Genomic DNA, 9,223 nt, shown 5'->3' on the forward strand with positions numbered 1-9,223 from the left:
CTTCACATCCATCTGGTGGATCTTCCAACCCATCTCTGCTGCTATCGATATAATGGAGCGGATCGTAGTATATCGAGCCACGGGAGCGAAGGTCTCCTCATAATCAACTCCCTCTACCTGGGAGAACCCTCTAGCCACAAACCTCGCTTTGAATTTCTCAATGCTGCCATCTGCAGCATGCTTTACCTTGTAAAGCCATCTGGAAGTAACCACGGATTTGCCCTCAGGCCTTGGCACCACCTCCCAAACATCATTCTTCATGATAGAAGAATACTCCTCCTGCATGGCCTCTCTCCAGACCTGCTGGCTAGCTGCCTCCTCATAGCTAGAAGGCTCAGAGTCAAGGATGCTGGTAACCATCGCCATATAGCTACAAAACCTCTCAGGTGGTCTACTCTCTCTGACCGGCCTCTTCGGCTCAGCAACAGATGTGGCATCTCTCAAGGTGTCCTGAAGCCACTTGGGCTTTCTCTTCCCTGAGCATGCTTCTCCCATAGGAGAATGAAACTCCTCCTCCTCATCACCATCAGTAGCCTGAACTCCTGACTGTCTATCTGATGTCCTCCTGCCTGCACCTAAACCTGTAGAAGCTGAGGCACTGTGTGAACTTTCCATCAATGGACTCCCTAGTGAACTCCTCTGTGAACTGCTCTGCATGCTGCCCGGAGCACCACCCCTCTGGCTCGGCAAGCCACTGCTCACTGACGGACCTGACATCCTCATAGATGTACCTTCGGATGCTCCTGATCCCTGCCCACTAGATCCCTGCGACTAACTCAACTGCTGCTGAGGGTCTGGCTGATCCAGATACTCTAACTCCCGTGACCTCCTAAAGGCCCTGTCCTCCTCGAACTTCACATCCCGTCTGACAACAACTCTCCTCTGTGCAGGAATGTAAATCCGAAAGGCCTTTGAGGTCTCACTGTAGCCCACAAAGATACCCTTCTCTGCGGTGGGCTCTAGTTTGGTCCTCTTCTCCTTGGGTATATAGGAGTATGTAATGCATCCAAAGATATGAAGATGACCAATATCAGGCTTCTTCCCAAAGAAAGCCTCCTCCGGAGTCGTGTGCCCCAAGGCACGATGCAGACTCCTGTTCTGCAAGTAAACAGCTGTGTTGCAGGCCTCTGCCCACAAGAACAATCGCAACCTCTGATCATGTAACATGGCTTTGGCAGCCCCTATGATGGATCTGTTCTTCCTCTCCGCAACCCCATTCTGCTGGGGGTTGTAAGGAACAGTGAACTCCCTCCTAATGCTTGCCTCTGCACAATAGTCAACAAACTCTCCAAGGGTGTACTCTCCTCCATTTTCCGACCACAAGGACTTGATCTTTCGACCTGTCTGAGTCTCCACAAGAGCTCTGAACTCCTGAAACCGCTTGAAGACCTCACTCTTGGTCTTCAAAAAATAAATCCAAGTCCTCCTAGAGTGATCATCAATGAATAAAACATAGTACTCATATCCACTCAAGGAAACATGAGACATCCGACCGCTCACATCGGAATGAATCAAATCAAGTATCCCCGTCGCTCTGCTGTCACTGCTGGGAAAAGGGGATTTGGCAAATTTGCCCATCGCACAACCTCTGCAAGTATGAAAGTGATCAGTACTGAAATCTGGCACACCTGTAGTGATCTCCCACAATGTCCTCAAGGCTCCATGATACATATGTCCCATCCTGCGGTGCCAAATCTCACACAGCTCAGAACTGCTAGCTCTGCTGTCAATACTACTGCTCAATGCCAAAAGGGGCTGGAATGCAAACTTGTACACCTTTGCATGGCGTACACCTATCACTCTAGCTGAATCAGCTGGAGTGCCCCTGGGATACATCAACACCTGTCCTCCCCTGAACAGTACCTCATATCCTCTGTCCTCCAAAGCTGAGATGGATATGAGGTTCTTCCTCATCCCTGGCACATAAAGAACCTCTGACACCTTCAAGGGAGGTTTGGACTCCCTCTGAAATGTCACTGTCCCCACCTCGACTGCTCTAACAACTCTGTCATCACCGAGTACTACCTCAATATCAGTGCCACTCTCTGAAAGCTCTGAGAAGTACTCACGGACTCCTGTCATATGACGTGAAGCCCCACTGTCCACATACCAGATACCTGAAGATGCTCCGCTAATCGAGGGAAAAGCATGCTCCCTCTGAACCTGTGTGGCAGGTGATCCTGCACTAGAGGACTCACACGTAGTGAACACAAACTCTCGGTCAAAACGACCAGCAAAGTCCTCAATCTCTGCTGAAGCTGCCACGTCCTGTTTCTTCCCCTTCTTCTTCTTCTTCTCCGGACACACAACTGCATAGTGTCCCATCTTTTGACAATTCCAACACTTCACCTTGGAATTGTCATTCTGTGTGTTCCCTTGTTTACCTTTACCTTTGCCTTTCCCCCACCACTGCTTGTGGAAGCCTGCTTCTTCCCTTTGCCTTTCTTGCCTCCTGCCACCAGTGCTACATCCTCATCCTGCTCAACTGGCTTGGCTGCCCCAAGCTGACCTTTCTTGATCTCTGTCTGAATGCAATCATCCCAAAACCTCTCCCACGTGGGAAGGGTCTCACGTGCACAAACCCCATCAGCAAAGTTCAACCATGAACGGGGGAGGCCATTCACTGCAATCCGCACCAACTCAGTGGGTGGAATGGCCTCTCCAATCGCTGCCAACTCATCTCTCACATTAGTAATCTTTGTGAGATATCCAGCTGCACTATCATTACCCATCTTAATGTTCTTCAGCTTCTCCTTCAGGACCATCTTCCGGTTCTCATTGGTACTCTGGTAGAGATTGGACAATGCTATCCACATCTCATGGGCATTGCTCTTTCCTCTCACATGAGGAATGCAATGGTCTTTGATTCCGTCTAGAATCAGCCTCTTACCCTTGTTGTTCTTTTTATTATAAGCTGTCAACTGAGTAGCATCAGTAGGAACAACAACAGGGTTCTGTGTGGTATGCACCATGATATCCCAGACTTCTCCCTCCTCAAAGATACTCTGCATTCTCTCCTTCCAAACGTTGTAATTTATATACCCATCCAGCCTATCCTTCACCCTCAATCCCAATGACATCCTGTTGTCCTAAAACTGAAAAATAGCACTGCTGTAGTAAAGATAAAACTGTTGTTTATGAAAAAATCATCTTGCTGGAATTTTCTGAGTGAAAAATCAGCAACTGTAATTTTTCCTTTTGCTGTCCCAAACTGCCCTTCAGCACTCAAGCTCTGATACCATGTAAAAATTTCTGTTTTCCCACCACGGTTTTCAGTTTCTCCTTATTTCTCCCATATAGTTAAATGCCCTTTCCCATAACCATACATTTAACAATCTGAAAAAAATAAATTTGCTGAAAACACAAATTCTGGAAATTTTACAGAATGCTAGAAATTGCAGAAATAAAAATCAGCAGTAATAAACAGCCATTAAAACACATTTAAACACTGAGATTTTTGGTCAATGTGACCCTGGAAAAACCCCCTACAACTCTTGGGGAAAACTAGTTTGAGAGCTCTTCTTTATCTCTGAAAATTGCCTTTTACAGTGAGAAATTTTCAACAAAAAATTAGCAAGCAAATTTACAACTTATCTCTTTTCCCATGCTTCACAGCAAACTGGAAATTACAGCAAACAGGACAGCAATAAATGCTGTACGGTCTCCTCGATTTTCGTGCCCACTTTCAGCATTAAATGTTGCTGTATGGCCCTCGTTTTGCGTGCAGAAAAACCAGCAAACTGCTCCTCGATTTTTGTGCAAACCTCTCCTCGAAAATCGTGCCAAAATTTGCCTTTGACTGTGTGGTGAATTAGCTATACAAATCTGCTCAACTGCTGCCTTGGAATGTGTGCCAAGCTGCTATCTCCTTCTCCTCCCTGCTCAGAAATTTCTCTTGCTCTCTTGCTCTCCTTCTCCCAATCTGCTCATGAAAGAATTGAATTGAATGTGATCTTTTCCTCCTTTTCCTCCCTTAATATAACTCCAAATGACTTTTGGGTGACCCAAGTGACTTTTGGGTGATCTCTAAATCCAATGGCTGAAATAGATTTAGATCAATGGCTGAGATTAAATGCTCATTTAAATCTCACTTTTTATTTTTTAATTCACCCCACTTTAATAAAGACCCACTTAGTCATTTATTTCCAAAGTCATTTTTCCTTTCTAATTTTTCATTGACTTTATAAAAGTCACTTTAAAATTAGACTTAGTAACTTTATCACTTAAAGTCACTTTTAAATTAGATTTAACTTTATAAAATTATAAAGTCACTTTAGGAGAAAAAATAAATTCTTTTGGAAACTTTTCCCTAGGCCAAAGATCAAAGCCTAAGGGAACCACCTGTCCTCCGATACCAAATTTCAACAAGATGCACCACTAAATCAAAAAACTAATACATAGAGAATGGAATGGGCAAAATGTTTTAAAAAAAGATAAGAAAGAAACCAATTTAAAAATAAATAAATAAAATAAAATAACCCCCAAAATCAATTTTTAGAGTGCATGAGAACTTACCCTCTCAAGCTCATCCTAGATTTCCTGCAACTTTTCAATGGAGAGCACAAGCTCACCATCTATGTGCTCTTCCTCTTCCCCTTTTGATCTCTTGGACTTGTCCATCTTGCCGAGTCCTTCTGACCCAAAAGTCCTAAAAGTCCAACAGAGTCGAAGGCATAGGCAGAGTGGTGGAGAGTGGTCCTAGCATTCATTATTACCTCCAAAAACGTTGCACGCTCCATCTTACCATCATCAATGAAGAAAACTTCCAAAGCTTAAAATTTAGATCCTATCATTCATTATTACGTCCAAAAATGTTGCATGCTCCATCCTGCCATCCTCAGTGAATAAAACTTCAAATGAAATATTATCATTAAAATACCAAACAAGTTGTTGATTATTTATTACTTCCACCTACAAATGAGCATTTGCCAATCTAGGAGATATGTTTTGAAATAGTACCATTGGTTGTAGTGTGTGTGCTGAGCTACCAGGCTGCAATGGTGGCACCTAATTTACCAGGAACGAAACTTAGGAAAATGACTCAAAATAGATGTGCATCTACATCCTATTAAACTAGCAATATTTATAGTAAATAGAACTAATATCTCAACTATTTTCACATTTTATGAACTGCACCTATAGAGGTCCAGCAGCTGCAAGACCAAAAGAGTTATTCTAAAGCTTCAAGCTATAAAAAATTTGACCATCGCGCCATCTAAGTTTCCCATTGATATGAAGGCCTTGACATACTGATGATGCAAGTAAAATAGGCAATGGAGGCCTACACAAAGCATTAACCAAATATCACAGGTTGCTTTAATCAGGTTGACACTTATCATAGTAAATACAATTCACATCTAACAACAATAAAGCTAATTTTTTCCATTTGTTATTTAAAAAAATGAAATGGAATTGACTATCTAATACCCACCCAAAGCCTACTACTCACTAATCTCTAGGGACAAGTGCATTGCCTAAACCTATCAAATAACCAAGAAGATCTAGGACAGGAGGTGGAGTTGCTGCTATGGGTACTACTTTTGATTGAACATTGGGACCTTTGGCAGGTGAAACATTGATTTCTATCTCAGTGGCTGATAATTCTTCATATGGAAGGTAACAATTTACTTGCAAGTTTGGAGGTAACAAGGTACATTGGTAAGTAACAACGTACAAGGTACATATGGAAAGACATATGGGAGGTAACCTGTACAATCATAAAAAGTGCTTAGAAGAATATATGTGTGCTTTGACTTCTCAACAACATCAAGGAAAGACTTAATTTCAAAAATAAATTCTTTAATGATCTTTTTACCTATTACTTACCACTTCAAATAGAAGTGTTGAGCGTGACAACTGCCAAAAAAACATATTATTATTAGACATATTGGAAGTAAACTTCTTGAACTAAGCATAAAATATAATACTTATACTAGAAAAACCTATACAAATGCAAACATCTCAAACAATTGTAGGAATTTACAGGGTAAGTTCCTTAGACAGAACACCAAAGGACACCGCTCACAACCAGATCGCAGATCAATACACCAGTATTTTTGACGTGGTTAAAACCCTCAAATAGGGAAACAGTCCACGGCCTGAGCCAACGCGGCCACTTCAGGCAATTTATTAATAAAAGAATGAAAATTTACATAAGCTTCTCTCGTAGATGGATTACCCTACAAATGACCCTCCATGCGCTTTAAATAGAAATCATGGACCAATCGGGTGTCAAGCCACGGATCAAGTGTCGGTAATACCAAGGAGAGAATGAACCGTCGGATCACTACATATCATGACCGTCGGATTGTAAGTTACAAAATGTACAAGGTAAAGAAACACACTTTACCTAACTCTATACCTAACTCTATACTAGACAAAGTTGTACTTAACTATTTCCTATGTGTCGGAATATCCTAACATCTCCCCTTAAGAACAACTTGGGATAGGATTGAAGGATTTACAAATATGACACAATAGGAGAAGGAAGGAGGCACTAGAGCCTATCCCCCCTTAGTGACAACTTCCTGAACTCCAACCATAAGTCGAAGTTTAGTGAACTTCGCCTCTATGAGAGCCTTTGTAAAGATGTCTGCAACTTGATCATCTGTTGAACAATATTGCACTTCAAGAACATGGTCATGGATGAGCTTTCTGATGAAGTGCATGTGCAATTCAATGTGTTTGCTGCGCTGATGTTGGACTAGATCTTTGCATACCTGAATGGAACTTTGATTATCACACCAAAGTGTAGTTGGATGCTGCTACTGAAAGCCAAACTCTGATAGGATCTGACGAAGCCACAAGGCTTCCTTACTAGCTTCTACGGCACCACGATACTCTGCTTCTGCTGATGAAAGAGAAATGGCACCTTGTTTCTTGCAAGCCCATGTAATAGGTCCTGAACCAATAGTGAACACATAACCGGCAGTAGACTTCCGATCATTAGGGTCACCAGCGCAATCGGAATCAGTGAAACCAACCAATAGAGGAGATGCTTTGGCACTGTAATGAATCCCAAACTGAACTGTACCTTGAACATAACGAAGTATTCTTTTAGCTGCTTTCCAATGACTTTCACGTGGTTTTTGCATAAACCGAGCAACAAGGCCAACGGCAAAGGAAAGGTCAGGTCGAGTATGGGTTAGATACAAAAGTTTTACTACAAGTTGATGGTATAAGGTAGCATGAACTTCAGGAGAAGTACAAGTGATTGAAAGTTTGACTCCAGACTAGAAGGGAGAAGGGGCTGGCTTACAGTCTTCCATGTGAAAATGGCGTAGAATATCACATGCATACTTGGACTGGGAAAGGGAAATACCCTCCTTGGATTGCAAGACTTGAAGACCAAGAAAATAATGTAAGTGTCCTAAGTCTGTCATTTCAAATTTCCTTTTAAGGCTGAACTTCACATGGTTTATAAGGTTGGGATCACTACCGGTAAGGATAAGATCATCAACATAAAGAACAAGAATGATAAGAGACTTGCCCACTTTCTTGGTGTAGACAGTATTGTCAGAATGACACCTAGAAAAGCCAGATTCTAAAAGAAAGCTATCCATTTTGGCATACCAAGCTCGAGGAGCTTGCTTGAGACCATAAAGGGATTTCTTAAGCACCAAAGGACACCCTCACAGCCAGATCGCAGATCAATACACCAGTATTTTTGACGTGGTTAAAACCCTCAAAGAGGGAAACAGTCCACGGCCTGAGCTAACGCGGCCACTTCAGGCAATTTATTAATAAAAGAATGAAAATTTACATAAGCTTCTCTCATAGACGGATTACCCTACAAATGACCCTCCATGCGCTTTAAATAGAAATCATGGACCAATCGGGTGTCAAGCCACGGATCAAGTGTCAGTAATACCGAGGAGAGAATGAACCATCGGATCACTACATATCATGACCGTCGGATTGTAAGTTACAAAATGTACAAGGTAAAGAAACACACTTTACCTAACTCTATACCTAACTCTATACTAGACCAAGTTGTACTTAACTATTTCCTATGTGTCGGAATATCCTAACAACAATGACAGATGAACTTAAGCCTTTTCATTGAAATAACTTACCACTTCTTTGGTATCCATTTTAGAATCCAAACTAAATCCCAAAACTTAGAAGACTAGCCATTGTTGAACTTCTTTCCTTCCCATTCTCAAGCTTAAAATGGTGATCCCCATGCTTATGATCATAGGGCATAATAGAAATGGCATCCAATAATCCAGATAATGCCATCAGCTGCAAATCCTTCTATGCTAAGTATTTATTGTAGCTTTTATGGAGGATATAGAGCTTGTACCATGCATAAGAATGATACAAATGACTTTCTAATATCTAAAATATCTTTGTTAACTTTGAATAGTAGATTGTCATCATTTGAGGTTTAGGAATATTCTTGACCATACACAAGGCCATGAATATCTTCTATAGAGTGAAAAGCTTCCTACATATCATATGCCATCTGTCATAAGAAATAGTATAAGGAAAAAATATATTAAAAATAAAAATAATTTAGCTCACAGACTCTATAGTAGGTTCATGAAATTTCACTCAACCCAAAGCTTCCTCTGCAATAGGGTATTCTCGAATAATTAATTCCTACAAGTTCAAACTATATCAACCTTCCCATCTAGACAAATATAATCCTATATCTAATTCAATAGATAACATTTTAGATTTCTACCACCCATTCGATAGTGATAACTTCTTAAAGGTGTGCCAAAAATCTACTCAACATGACATCATAACTATTTACATCATGGGAAATATTGGTAAACACCCAACCAAAGATAAATGGTTTCTAGAATATGATTTTTCTACACATTTCCCTGATCCCATTTCAAATTTCCCTCATCCCATTTCACAGTGGTAGCCAACAATCCAGATGATGCCATCAGCTGCAAATCCTTCTATGCTAAGTATTTATCTTAGCTTTTCTGGAGGATATAGAGCTTGTACCATGCATAAGCATGATACAAATGAACTTCTAGTATCCAAAATATCTTTCTTAACTTTGAATAGTAGATTGTTGTCATTTGAGGTTTAGGAATCTTCTTGACCATACAGAAGGCCATGAATATCTTCTATAGAGTGAAAAGCTTCCTACATATCATATGCCATCTGTCATAAGAAATAGTATAAGGAAAAAACATATTAAAAATAAAAAATTTAGCTCACATATTCTACAGTGGGTTCATCAAATTTCATTCAACCCAAA

This window comes from Pinus tabuliformis, chromosome 1_1, assembly GCF_031772625.1.
Source record: "Pinus tabuliformis cultivar Carrire ecotype Pingquan chromosome 1_1, CPIR1, whole genome shotgun sequence".
NCBI classification, from domain to species: domain Eukaryota; kingdom Viridiplantae; phylum Streptophyta; class Pinopsida; order Pinales; family Pinaceae; genus Pinus; species Pinus tabuliformis.